The following is a 12339-nucleotide window of genomic DNA, read 5'->3' as shown; positions in this document are numbered from 1 at the left end:
CTATATATACTGGTGGTCACTGTCAGGAAACTGCACAACTGAAATGCACCACAGGTATAGAATGTAGATGGATAGTATACTTGACGACACAGAGGTAGGTACAGCAGTGGCCTTCCGTACCGTACTGCTATATAAACTGGTGGTCACTGTCAGCAAACTGCAAAACTAAAATGCACCACAGGTATAGAATGTAGATGGATAGTATACTTGACGACACAGAGGTAGGTACAGCAGTGGCCTTCCGTACCGCACTGCTATATATACTGGTGGTCACTGTGTCAGCAAACTGCAAAACTAAAATGCACCACAGGTATAGAATCTAGATGGATAGTATACTTGATGACACAGAGGTAGGTACAGCAGTGGCCTTCCGTACCGTACTGCTATATATACTGGTGGTCACTGTGTCAGCAAACTGCACAACTGAAATGCACCACAGGTATAGAATCTAGATGGATAGTATACTTGACGACACAGAGGTAGGTACAGCAGTGGCCTACTGTACCGTAATGCTGTATATTATATACTGGTGGTCAGCAAACTGTGCAAAACTGAAATGCACCATAGGTATGGATGGATAGTATACTTGACGACACAGAGGTAGGTACAGCAGTGGCCTTCTGTACCGTACTCCTATATATTATATACTGGTGGTCAGCAAAATTATGCACTGTACTACTATATACTACACAATGCAGCACAGATATGGAGTGTTTTTCAGGCAGACAACGTATACTGGTGGTCACTGGTCAGCAAAACTCTGCACTGTACTCCTCCTCCCCCAGTCCCCACAATAAAGCAGTGTGAGCACAGATATATGCAGCACACTGAGCACAGATATGGAGTGTTTTTCAGGCAGACAAAGTATACTGGTGGTCACTGTCAGCAAAACTCTGCACTGTACTCCTCCTATATAATACAGCTGCTCTCCAGTCCCCACAATTAAGCAGTGTGAGCACAGATATATGCAGCACACTGAGCACAGATAAGGAGCAGTTTTTTCAGGCAGAGAACGGATAAAACTGGTGGTCACTGATCAGCAAAACTCTGCACTGTACTCCTCCTATATTAATATAAAGCTGCTCCCCAGTCCCCACAATGATATAAGCAAGCACAAATATTTGCATCAACTCAACAATGAATAAACGGAGAGGACGCCAACCACGTCCTCTCCCTAACATTTCCAATGCACGAGTGAAAATGGCGGCGAGGCGCGGCTGCTTATATAGAATCTGAATCTTGCGAGAATCCGGCAGCGGGATGATGACGTTCGGGCGCGCTCGGGTTAACCGAGCCATACGGGAGAATCCGAGTATGCCTCGGACCCGTGTAAAATGGGTGAAGTTCGGGGGGGTTCAGTTTCTGAGGAACCGAACCCGCTCATCACTACTCCTGAGTAGTGTGACCTTGTCTGCCCGCAGCCGCACCCTGCATATGTGTAACCGCTGTGAAACCGCTGTACTGCATTACCAGCTAATTGTAAATTCTTGCTGCTGCAGAACCTCTTTCTGTGTACAACGAACTATTAACTCAGTTCTCTGAATAAACCTCCATTCTGGTTAAGAGCCATTGTGTGGACTAACATCCATATCCGACACTGCAACACTCTGCCAACAGTATGGCCTTCCTCTCAGCAAAGTGTGCTTGGTTCCCCATCCTCATGTGCTGCTCCTGTGATTCAGACAACTGTTGCAGGCCCTGGCTGTCTGTTGCAGACACTTGGGTGGCCTCTGGTACCGGCAAGTTCTTCTCTCCTTAACCGCTAAAGTTTGCAGTTGGTGTGGTGACGACTGTTGACGTAAACTGCTTGCCAACACGGGCTCTAGGAGGAAAGGGACTCTGATTTTCAAAAGGAGTACCAGAGGACATTCTGCGACCAATAAGATGAGGAGCTTGCTGTGTCCCAACAGAGGAAAGGATGTGGATGTCTAAACTGGTTAGGCTACTGCAACAGGAGATCCCTATAGTTCTGGAGAAATGCTGAGTGAATAGACCCGAGATGCTGCTGGATCAGTGGAAAAGGTGTCAGACAGATTCCAGTGTAATGTACTGCTTTGCAGGGGAAGATACAGCAGGAGCAGATGAGCCAATCAGCAGAAAGCCTGAGCCAGTAGGATTTCAAAGGTGTCAGCGTCCGGGGTCTTACCGGAACGCTGGGGCCGCGGGGCGGGCTTCACGGGCGGCCGGGCAGCGGCGGTGGAGGGCTGCGGCGCTGGGTTCAAGGGTACAGGCAGCGGTAATGGCGTTGAGCGGGTCCGCTCTTGGCGGCGGGACGCCGCTGCAGCAGCTCGCTCTCACTAAGCCGTTGCCTAGGAGACCAGTGGCAGTGAGCAGCATGTTGTCAGAAAAGGTCTGCATTACTGGGCGCCGCCATGTTGGAGACCAAGTTTCTGACATAATTCCTGTTCCTAGTTTTCCAGTCAATCCAGGGAGACTTCTTCCTATAAAAGGGGGCTGGTTTAGGACAGGGATGCCAGTGCTTCAAGTTACAACCCTGTTGTACTGTAGGTGCTTTAGCCTGTGCTCCCAGGATTCCTGCTGTATTCTGGTACTTCTAACCCTGCTTTGCCAGTTCTCAGTTGCTGCTGCAGTTTTCCCGTTCCTAGCCTGCTGCTGCCCGTGGAGACGCTCTTGGAAAACCCGGTTCAGTAAGACCCTTTGGGCACGGACGACCCCGGGTCTCTTGCCTCATCCTCCAAGCCACAGTCCGCAGATTCTTGCTTCCAGCCAAGTCCTCGAACCACCATTCACAGTCCTCAGCTCGTTATCTCCAGCTTCATTTTTCAAGCCACAGTCTACAGTTCTCAGTATCCAGTCACGACCCAAACTACCGTCCACAGTTCTCAGCTCCTCTACCGCAGTTTCATCTCATAAGTCGCAGTCCACGGTTCTTGTCTTCAGCCTCGTTTTACTCTCACCCACAGTTCCACAGTTCTTTGTCTATGACCACGTTCTCAAGTCACCGTTCATCAACCTCAGTTTTCTACCTCTGCTCTGTACATAATAAATACTTTCCATTGACTCTCAAACTCCGCCTACATCCTTCATTGCTCCGTATCCCATGCAAAGGAACTATATCCAACCCCCTCATTTTGTTCTTCCCCAGCCTGCTACCTCCTTGGGCAAGTCTCAACTGCTGGATCCCCAAACTTTGCTAGACGTGACAGTAAGCACTGGCCCAATGGATTCGACGGGTGATCAGGCCTCAGGAGGAGATTCAACCGCAGATATCTTGTCTCGCTTAAGTAAGCAGGAGGCCACACAATCTCAAATTGTGCAGTTCATGCAGAGTATGTCCGAACGTCTCGATTCTCTCTGTGTTGCCATGACGGCTCCTCAAGTTCCTACAGCTGCTCCCACATTAGCACCTCCGGTTCCGCTTCCTCCTGTGCCAGGCCCACTTCCACGGTTGCATTTGCCAAATTCAATGGGAATCCAAAGCAATGCCGTGGGTTTCTTAACCAGTGTGAAATCCAGTTCGAACTACAGTCGGACAGTTTCCCATCAGCACGAACCAAGGTAGCCTATATCATTTCTTTACTTACTGGGCAAGCATTGGAATGGGCGTCACCATTGTGGGAGAGGTCGGATCCAATCCTGTCTAACTACTCGGAGTTTGTAGCCGCCTTTCGAAGAATCTTCGACGAACCGGGCAGGACTTCTGCTGCCTCATTGGAGATCCTGCGCCTGCGTCAGGGCACGCGTACGGTCAGAAAAGGATTAATTTGGTGCCGCACAGGACTAAAACTAATCTTTTTATAACGGGCTCTTTATCAAATTTGTCCCTTGTAACCAACAGTGCATTTACATGAGAGATGCCTGTAAACGGTATTCAAGAAGTTATTGTGGTTGGTGGTGCACCCAGAGTCAAAAGTACATAGTAATGTTTAAAGAGGGAAAGAAAGACTCTGTGTTGGGGCACGCTTAAATAAAACTTAACTTTTAATTAGAATAGGATAAGAATGTAGTACATTGACAGACACACATATATATATAGTCCTGAAAGAGGAGGACAAAAAATAATCTGGACCTCTCTCTACTATTATCATAGGAATCTGAGAGTAGATTCTGAAAGAATTTAGTGGTTAAAAATTACAAATGAGAATAAACATTCTCAATTAATGTAATAAATGAGGTGACAGTGACACCTAAGATGAAAATATCAAGGATTGGTTTCTACATCAAAAGAGAAAAAGATTTCAAATATAAGTCACAATGGCATTTAATATGACAAAAATTTTTAGTAGACTCAAAAGTATAGGTCCATTGACCAATGCCAATTGTGATGCATTTATCCTGGTATCCTAGTGGGAGGTAAACTGCTAATTCTAGCTTTCTGATCAATGTATGGGATGATGAATGCAAAATGTGTGCATATCTGAAATCAGATGCACAATAGAGTCAAAAATGCTCCAACACTTCGGTTTCACATACACAGATAGGAATCTAAGGATATTGACGGGTAAGTGATATATTTAATAAGTCTGAGATCAGACAAATAAGAGAGGAAAAAGGTATGAAAATCAGTAGGGTCAAAGGTTGCTCCAGCACTTCTGCTTTTCACATAGGGATACAGATATCTATTACTGCACCTGAGATTCCCTAGTAGTCTCCCATCTAGGTACTATTCAGGCTCCTCACTGCTTAGCTTCCAAGATCAGGCGAGATTGGGCGTAACCAGAGAGATATGGCAGTAATATCACATAGATTGTGAATGAGAGAGTGTATGGTTATTGGCACATACCAAGAGAGTACTTCTGCTATCCATTGAGATGCACAGTCTATCTGTTATTGTTGTATTACCGGGAATTTATATGACTGGCATTTTGGATGAGTGAGTACTGAATGAGTGAGGTATAGGAAACAATTAAGTACAGGGCCCGCCCCTTGTTGTCCACCGCATTATACAATATAATGGACAGTGGATGAGAGAGGCGGGTCACCTGGGCTTGTAGAAAATAAGTGTGGAATTACACAGATATTTTAAAGTTTCCTTATATAATCAAAGTTCCAAGATAGGGATCCCATAATCATATGCGATCCTAAGAAAAAGTTTTTTGTAGAGCAACTGGGGTATGGTTCAAAAAATGAATTGACCATCCACAGATATTGGAGATGTGAAAAGGAGGACTGAATATTAATGATAAATTACGTTAATTATTTATCGCAGTGGTTAACACAAAATAAAACAAACTAACAAGAAAAGAGAATTTGGCAGATTACCTGATGGTAGATCAAAATAAATATCAAATATCAAAATTTAACATGGATAATACGATACCAGGAAAGTCGGTGGGCTGAACTGTGCACTGTTCAGCACCACTTAACACAGACGGCCGTTTCACCTGAGGTGGCTTGTTCACTGTGTGAAATGATAGTGGAAAGCTATCTATTTAAGGCCAAAAAGGGGGAGTGGTCTCATTTAAGGACCAATCACAGAAAGAAAGAGGTGTGTATATATCATCATGTGATATGCATGCCATACTATACACCTCACTTCCGGTTTTGAAAGGGCGGAAGTGATGTAAAATTGTGTCATGTGGTAGAAATTTGCATACCTACAACGATTTAAAGTTAGAGCTAAGGTAAACATAATTAGGGCAAATAGATATTACTGCCTAAATGTGATGGCTGAATTCAGAGTAAGGGCCCCGTGATCGGAGGCCTATTATCGAGAGACTGACGATAACGCGTCACACTGTAATGACGCGTCACTTCCGGTTACGGAACCCGGAAGTGGCGCGTGTCCGTCGGGTTTTGATTGTGTGCGCGGCTAAATAGGTTTCATAGTGGGTTTGATTATTCATGAAGGGGTACAGTAGATAATAGGGAATACCTTGTGTGACCGGAGTGGATCCATTATACTAGGAGTGTTAACTCCGTGACTGGAAGTGGCGTCAGGGCGCATCATTTCCGCTCGAGGGATGGTTGGGGGATAATTACAGGGAGTGTGGACCAGCAGAGCTACCTCACTTCCTGTTTGGTAGTCATGGTGATGTGACCACAAACGGAGCAGTTTCTCCGTGACCGGAAATTCCCTAACCACATGTTTTTGCTGCTTTCAGTTAATATGAAGGGTGTGTGATAGTGAAGTCAAATCACTTCCTATTGGAAAAGGGGGTGTTAGAGGCTGCCTTAATCCTAATGTAGATCAGATACATGTTAAAATGTGTATTGATAAAATTGACTGATAATTATAAACTGATTCAGAGAGATAAAGGTTTGTGTAACAATTAAATATTAATAATAATAATAATAATAATAATAATAGATGTCCTAATTGTATGGTACCTTTACTTTGTGGTCTAACTGGGCGGGGTTTAAGTTTAGAATACAAAAAAATATATAAATTAATATATCAAGGTTAGGGATAGAATGAATATATAGAGGCAGACTTTGATGCTGCAGTTTATTGGACTAGCACAATTACTTGACATAAAATTTTTGTAAATAAGGCAAAGATATAATGCCAGGTACTAAATAAAATGACAAAGAGATCTTATTAGTATTGTTTTAATTCCTAGGTACTGGTAGAATGAATAGAGGATTAAGATGACATCTTGAAGTGAAATACTATCTTCTGATTATATTGTGATAGAATGAATTGGAGGTTTGGAAAGAGATGATAGGGGGAAAGAGTAACTGGTTTAAAACCACGTAAGTATATAGATCATAGAAAAGGGCTGTGATGAAGTGAAAAATTATTGATGGTGCTAAAATTAATAGAGTAATAATAAATCAATAGAGTAATAATAAAATTGAATAGGTGAGAACTTGTTATAGTAAGTGATGTGAGAACAGAGGGGATTGATGGGGGGAGGGGGTTTGGGATGGTGAAATGTTGGAGAGAAGAAAGGCTGAAGAAGTAGTATTTTTAGGGGGGAAGTGAGAGGAATAGGGCCAGTTGGAGAAAAAGGATGGGATGGAATATGAACTTGCAATGTGAACCGATGTGAAATGACAGTGTGGGTGAGAAAAAGTTGGAAAGACGTGTATGATTATCTATCAGATGAAGAGAGATGGAAAATGAGTAAAAAGTGAATTAATGAATTTCTTGTGATTTGTGGGTCCTTAGTGGTGTGTGGATTGATAAAAATCACATAAAGACTCCATAATTGATGTATTCATTCATACCCTTAGGTGCAAGGCAGTCCAGTTTGAAACTCCATTCAGATTCATGTTTCAATAATTCTTGCATCAGGTCTCCTCCACGTATTCCTAAGTTAATTCTTTCTAAGCCGAAGGCTTTTAGTTCTTTGGAATTGCCGTGATGATGTTTCAAGAAGTGGCGTGCCACTGACGTTAGTTTTTTCATTTTTTGCATGTCGGATGGTGCATTTCTTATGGAACCTACGTGTTCCAAGATACGTTGTTTGAGGGCTCTGGTCGTGATGCCCACATATTTCATGTCACAACTACATGATATGCAATATACGACCCCAACTGCATTACAGTTGATGAACTGATTGATTGGTCTTTCTTCTCCATATCGATCAATTACAGATGTGGTCTTAATCATATGTTGGCATGCTTTACAAGTCCCGCATGGAAAGGAGCCCTTAATGGTTGATTGTTTTTTGGGATTTTTGGTAAAATGGCTGGTAGTGAGTTTATCTTTGAGGTTTCTGGACCTTCTCCAGCTCATGGAGGGTTTATGTCCTATGGTCTCTGCAAGGTCATGATCTAGGAGTAATACTGGCCAATGTTTGTTAATGGAATCCTGTATTTCCCTCCATTCTCTACAAAAGGTGCCAACAAACCTGAGTTTATTGTCCTGTCCTGATGTAATGCCAATTTTGGTATGTGGGAAGATCAAATTATCCCTCGGTGTTTGGCTAGTATGCCATTTGGCTTTTGTGAGAAGGTTGATGAGTCTGAACAGTTTCTTTTTAAGCGTAAGAATTCCCCCTTAGGAATATTTTCTACGTTACATCAGACAAGCGCACATTTTCCCCCTACGGTAGAAAATATTCCTAAGGGGGAATTCTTACGCTTAAAAAGAAACTGTTCAGACTCATCAACCTTCTCACAGAAAAGTGCTGAATTGACAACCAGATTGAGGGAACGTGGCTATAGTCACAGGTCCATCAAAAAAGCCAAATGGCATACTAGCCAAACACCGAGGGATAATTTGCTCTTCCCACATACCAAAATTGGCATTACATCAGGACAGGACAATAAACTCAGGTTTGTTGGCACCTTTTGTAGAGAATGCAGGGAAATACAGGATTCCATTAACAAACATTGGCCAGTATTACTCCTAGATCATGACCTTGCAGAGACCATAGGACAAAAACCCTCCATGAGCTGGAGAAGGTCCAGAAACCTCAAAGATAAACTCACTACCAGCCATTTTACCAAAAATCCCAAAAAACAATCAACCATTAAGAGCTCCTTTCCATGCGGGACTTGTAAAGCATGCCAACATATGATTAAGACCACATCTGTAACTGATCGATATGGAGAAGAAAGACCAATCAATCAGTTCATCAACTGTAATGCAGTTGGGGTCGTATATTGCATATCATGTAGTTGTGACATGAAATATGTGGGTATCACGACCAGAGCCCTCAAACAACGTAACTTGGAACACGTAGGTTCCATAAGAAATGCACCATCCGACATGCAAAAAATTAAAAAACTAACGTCAGTGGCACGCCACTTCTTGAAACATCATCACGGCAATTCCAAAGAACTAAAAGCCTTCGGCTTAGAAAGAATTAACTTAGGAATACGTGGAGGAGACCTGATGCAAGAATTATTGAAACATGAATCTGAATGGACTTTCAAACTGGACTGCCTTGCACCTAAGGGTATGAATGAAACATCAATTATGGAGTCTTTATGTGATTTTTATCAATCCACACACCACTAAGGACCCACAAATCACAAGAAATTCATTAATTCACTTTTTACTCATTTTCCATCTCTCTTCATCTGATAGATACTCATACATGTCTTTCCAACTTTTTCTCACCCACACTGTCATTTCACATCGGTTCACATTGCAAGTTCATATTCCATCCCATCCCTTTTCTCCAACTGGCCCTATTCCTCTCACTTCCCCCCTAAAAATACTACTTCTTCAGCCTTTCTTCTCTCCAACATTTCACCATCCCAAACCCCCTCCCCCCATCAATCCCCTCTGTTCTCACATCACTTACTATAACAAGTTCTCACCTATTCAATTTTATTATTACTCTATTAATTTATTATTACTCTATTAATTTTAGCACCATCAATAATTTTTCACTTCATCACAGCCCTTTTCTATGATCTATATACTTACGTGGTTTTAAACCAGTTACTCTTTCCCCCTATCATCTCTTTCCAAACCTCCAATTCATTCTATCACAATATAATCAGAAGATAGTATTTCACTTCAAGATGTCATCTTAATCCTCTATTCATTCTACCAGTACCTAGGAATTAAATCTATACTAATAAGATCTCTTTGTCATTTTATTTAGTACCTGGCATTATATCTTTGCCTTATTTACAAAAATTTTCTGTCAAGTAATTGTGCTAGTCCAATAAACTGCAGCATCAAAGTCTGCCTCTATATATTCATTCTATCCCTAACCTTGATATATTAATTTATATATTTTTTTGTATTCTAAACTTAAACCCCGCCCAGTTAGACCACAAAGTAAAGGTACCATACAATTAGGACATCTATTATTATTATTATTAATATTTAATTGTTACACAAACCTTTATCTCTCTGAATCAGTTTATAATTATCAGTCAATTTTATCAATACACATTTTAACATGTATCTGATCTACATTAGGATTAAGGCAGCCTCTAACACCCCCTTTTCCAATAGGAAGTGATTTGACTTCACTATCACACACCCTTCATATTAACTGAGAGCAGCAAAAACATGTGGTTAGGGAATTTCCGGTCACGGAGAAACTGCTCCGTTTGTGGTCCCATCACCATGACTACCAAACAGGAAGTGAGGTAGCTCTGCTGGTCCACACTCCCTGTAATTATCCCCCAACCATCCCTCGGCGGAAATGATGCGCCCTGACGCCACTTCCGGTCACGGAGTTAACACTTCTAGTATAATGGATCCACTCCGGTCACACAAGGTATTCCCTATTATCTACTCTACCCCTGCATGAATAATCAAACCCACTATGAAACCTATTTAGCCGCGCACACAATCAAAACCCGACGGACACGCGCCACTTCCGGGTTCCGTAACCGGAAGTGACGCGTCATTACAGTGTGACGCGTTATCGTCAGTCCCTCGATAATAGGCCTCCGATCACGGGGCCCTCACTCTGAATTCAGCCATCACATTTAGGCAGTAATATCTATTTGCCCTAATTATGTTTACCTTAGCTCTAACTTTAAATCGTTGTAGGTATGCAAATTTCTACCACATGACACAATTTTACATCACTTCCGCCCTTTCGAAACCGGAAGTGAGGTGTATAGTATGGCATGCATATCACATGATGATATATACACACCTCTTTCTTTCTGTGATTGGTCCTTAAATGAGACCACTCCCCCTTTTTGGCCTTAAATAGATAGCTTTCCACTATCATTTCACACAGTGAACAAGCCACCTCAGGTGATACGGCCGTCTGTGTTAAGTGGTGCTGAACAGTGCACGGTTCAGCCCACCGACTTTCCTGGTATCGTATTATCCATGTTAAATTTTGATATTTGATATTTATTTTGATCTACCATCAGGTAATCTGCCAAATTCTCTTTTCTTGTTAGTTTGTTTTATTTTGTGTTAACCACTGCGATAAATAATTAACGTAATTTATCATTAATATTCAGTCCTCCTTTTCACATCTCCAATATCTGTGGATGGTCAATTCATTTTTTGAACCATACCCCAGTTGCTCCAAAAAAAACTTTTTCTTAGGATCACATATGATTATGGGATCCCTATCTTGGAACTTTGATTATATAAGGAAACTTTAAAATATCTGTGTAATTCCACACTTATTTTCTACAAGCCCAGGTGACCCGCCTCTCTCATCCACTGTCTATTATATTGTATAATGCGGTGGACAACAAGGGGCGGGCCCTGTACTTAATTGTTTCCTATACCTCACTCATTCAGTACTCACTCATCCAAAATGCCAGTCATATAAATTCCCGGTAATACAACAATAACAGATAGACTGTGCATCTCAATGGATAGCAGAAGTACTCTCTTGGTATGTGCCAATAACCATACACTCTCTCATTCACAATCTATGTGATATTACTGCCATATCTCTCTGGTTACGCCCAATCTCGCCTGATCTTGGAAGCTAAGCAGTGAGGAGCCTGAATAGTACCTAGATGGGAGACTACTAGGGAATCTCAGGTGCAGTAATAGATATCTGTATCCCTATGTGAAAAGCAGAAGTGCTGGAGCAACCTTTGACCCTACTGATTTTCATACCTTTTTCCTCTCTTATTTGTCTGATCTCAGACTTATTAAATATATCACTTACCCGTCAATATCCTTAGATTCCTATCTGTGTATGTGAAACCGAAGTGTTGGAGCATTTTTGACTCTATTGTGCATCTGATTTCAGATATGCACACATTTTGCATTCATCATCCCATACATTGATCAGAAAGCTAGAATTAGCAGTTTACCTCCCACTAGGATACCAGGATAAATGCATCACAATTGGCATTGGTCAATGGACCTATTCTTTTGAGTCTACTAAAAATTGTTGTCATATTAAATGCCATTGTGACTTATATTTGAAATCTTTTTCTCTTTTGATGTAGAAACCAATCCTTGATATTTTCATCTTAGGTGTCACTGTCACCTCATTTATTACATTAATTGAGAATGTTTATTCTCATTTGTAATTTTTAACCACTAAATTCTTTCAGAATCTACTCTCAGATTCCTATGATAATAGTAGAGAGAGGTCCAGATTCTTTTTTGTCCTCCTCTTTCAGGACTATATATATATGTGTGTCTGTCAATGTACTACATTCTTATCCTATTCTAATTAAAAGTTAAGTTTTATTTAAGCGTGCCCCAACACAGAGTCTTTCTTTCCCTCTTTAAACATCACGCGTACGGTCAGTCAGTACGTGATCCAGTTTCGTACTCTCTCCTCTGAACTGAACTGGAATGAGGAGGCTCTCATCGCAGCTTTCTGGAGCGGTCTCCGAGAAGATCAAAGATGACCTCGCAACTCAGGACGTACCTGATAAGTTGGATAAGTTAATTTCCCTATGCAATAAATTAGACTTAAGATACAAAGAACGCTGTATGGAGAAATCACGGTCAGATCGTCCCAGGCCTCGAGTCGTTCCTCCACCAACACCATCAACTCCAACTACTGAGGAACCCATGCA

The 12339-nt window shown here is 41.8% G+C and overlaps 2 pseudogenes; one reads left to right on the top strand and one right to left on the bottom strand.

Annotated features, from left to right (window-relative positions):
- Nucleotides 1–4580: 4580 nt before the first annotated feature.
- LOC135052860 (5S ribosomal RNA) lies at nt 4581–4699 on the bottom strand (annotated as a pseudogene).
- A 6535-nt stretch (nt 4700–11234) lies between these two features.
- On the top strand, nt 11235–11353 carry LOC135052848 (5S ribosomal RNA; annotated as a pseudogene).
- The last annotated feature ends 986 nt before the right edge of the window (nt 11354–12339 follow it).

Source organism: Pseudophryne corroboree, chromosome 2, assembly GCF_028390025.1.
Source record: "Pseudophryne corroboree isolate aPseCor3 chromosome 2, aPseCor3.hap2, whole genome shotgun sequence".
Taxonomy (NCBI): Eukaryota; Metazoa; Chordata; class Amphibia; order Anura; family Myobatrachidae; genus Pseudophryne; species Pseudophryne corroboree.
This window is presented reverse-complemented; position numbering and strand designations above follow the sequence as displayed.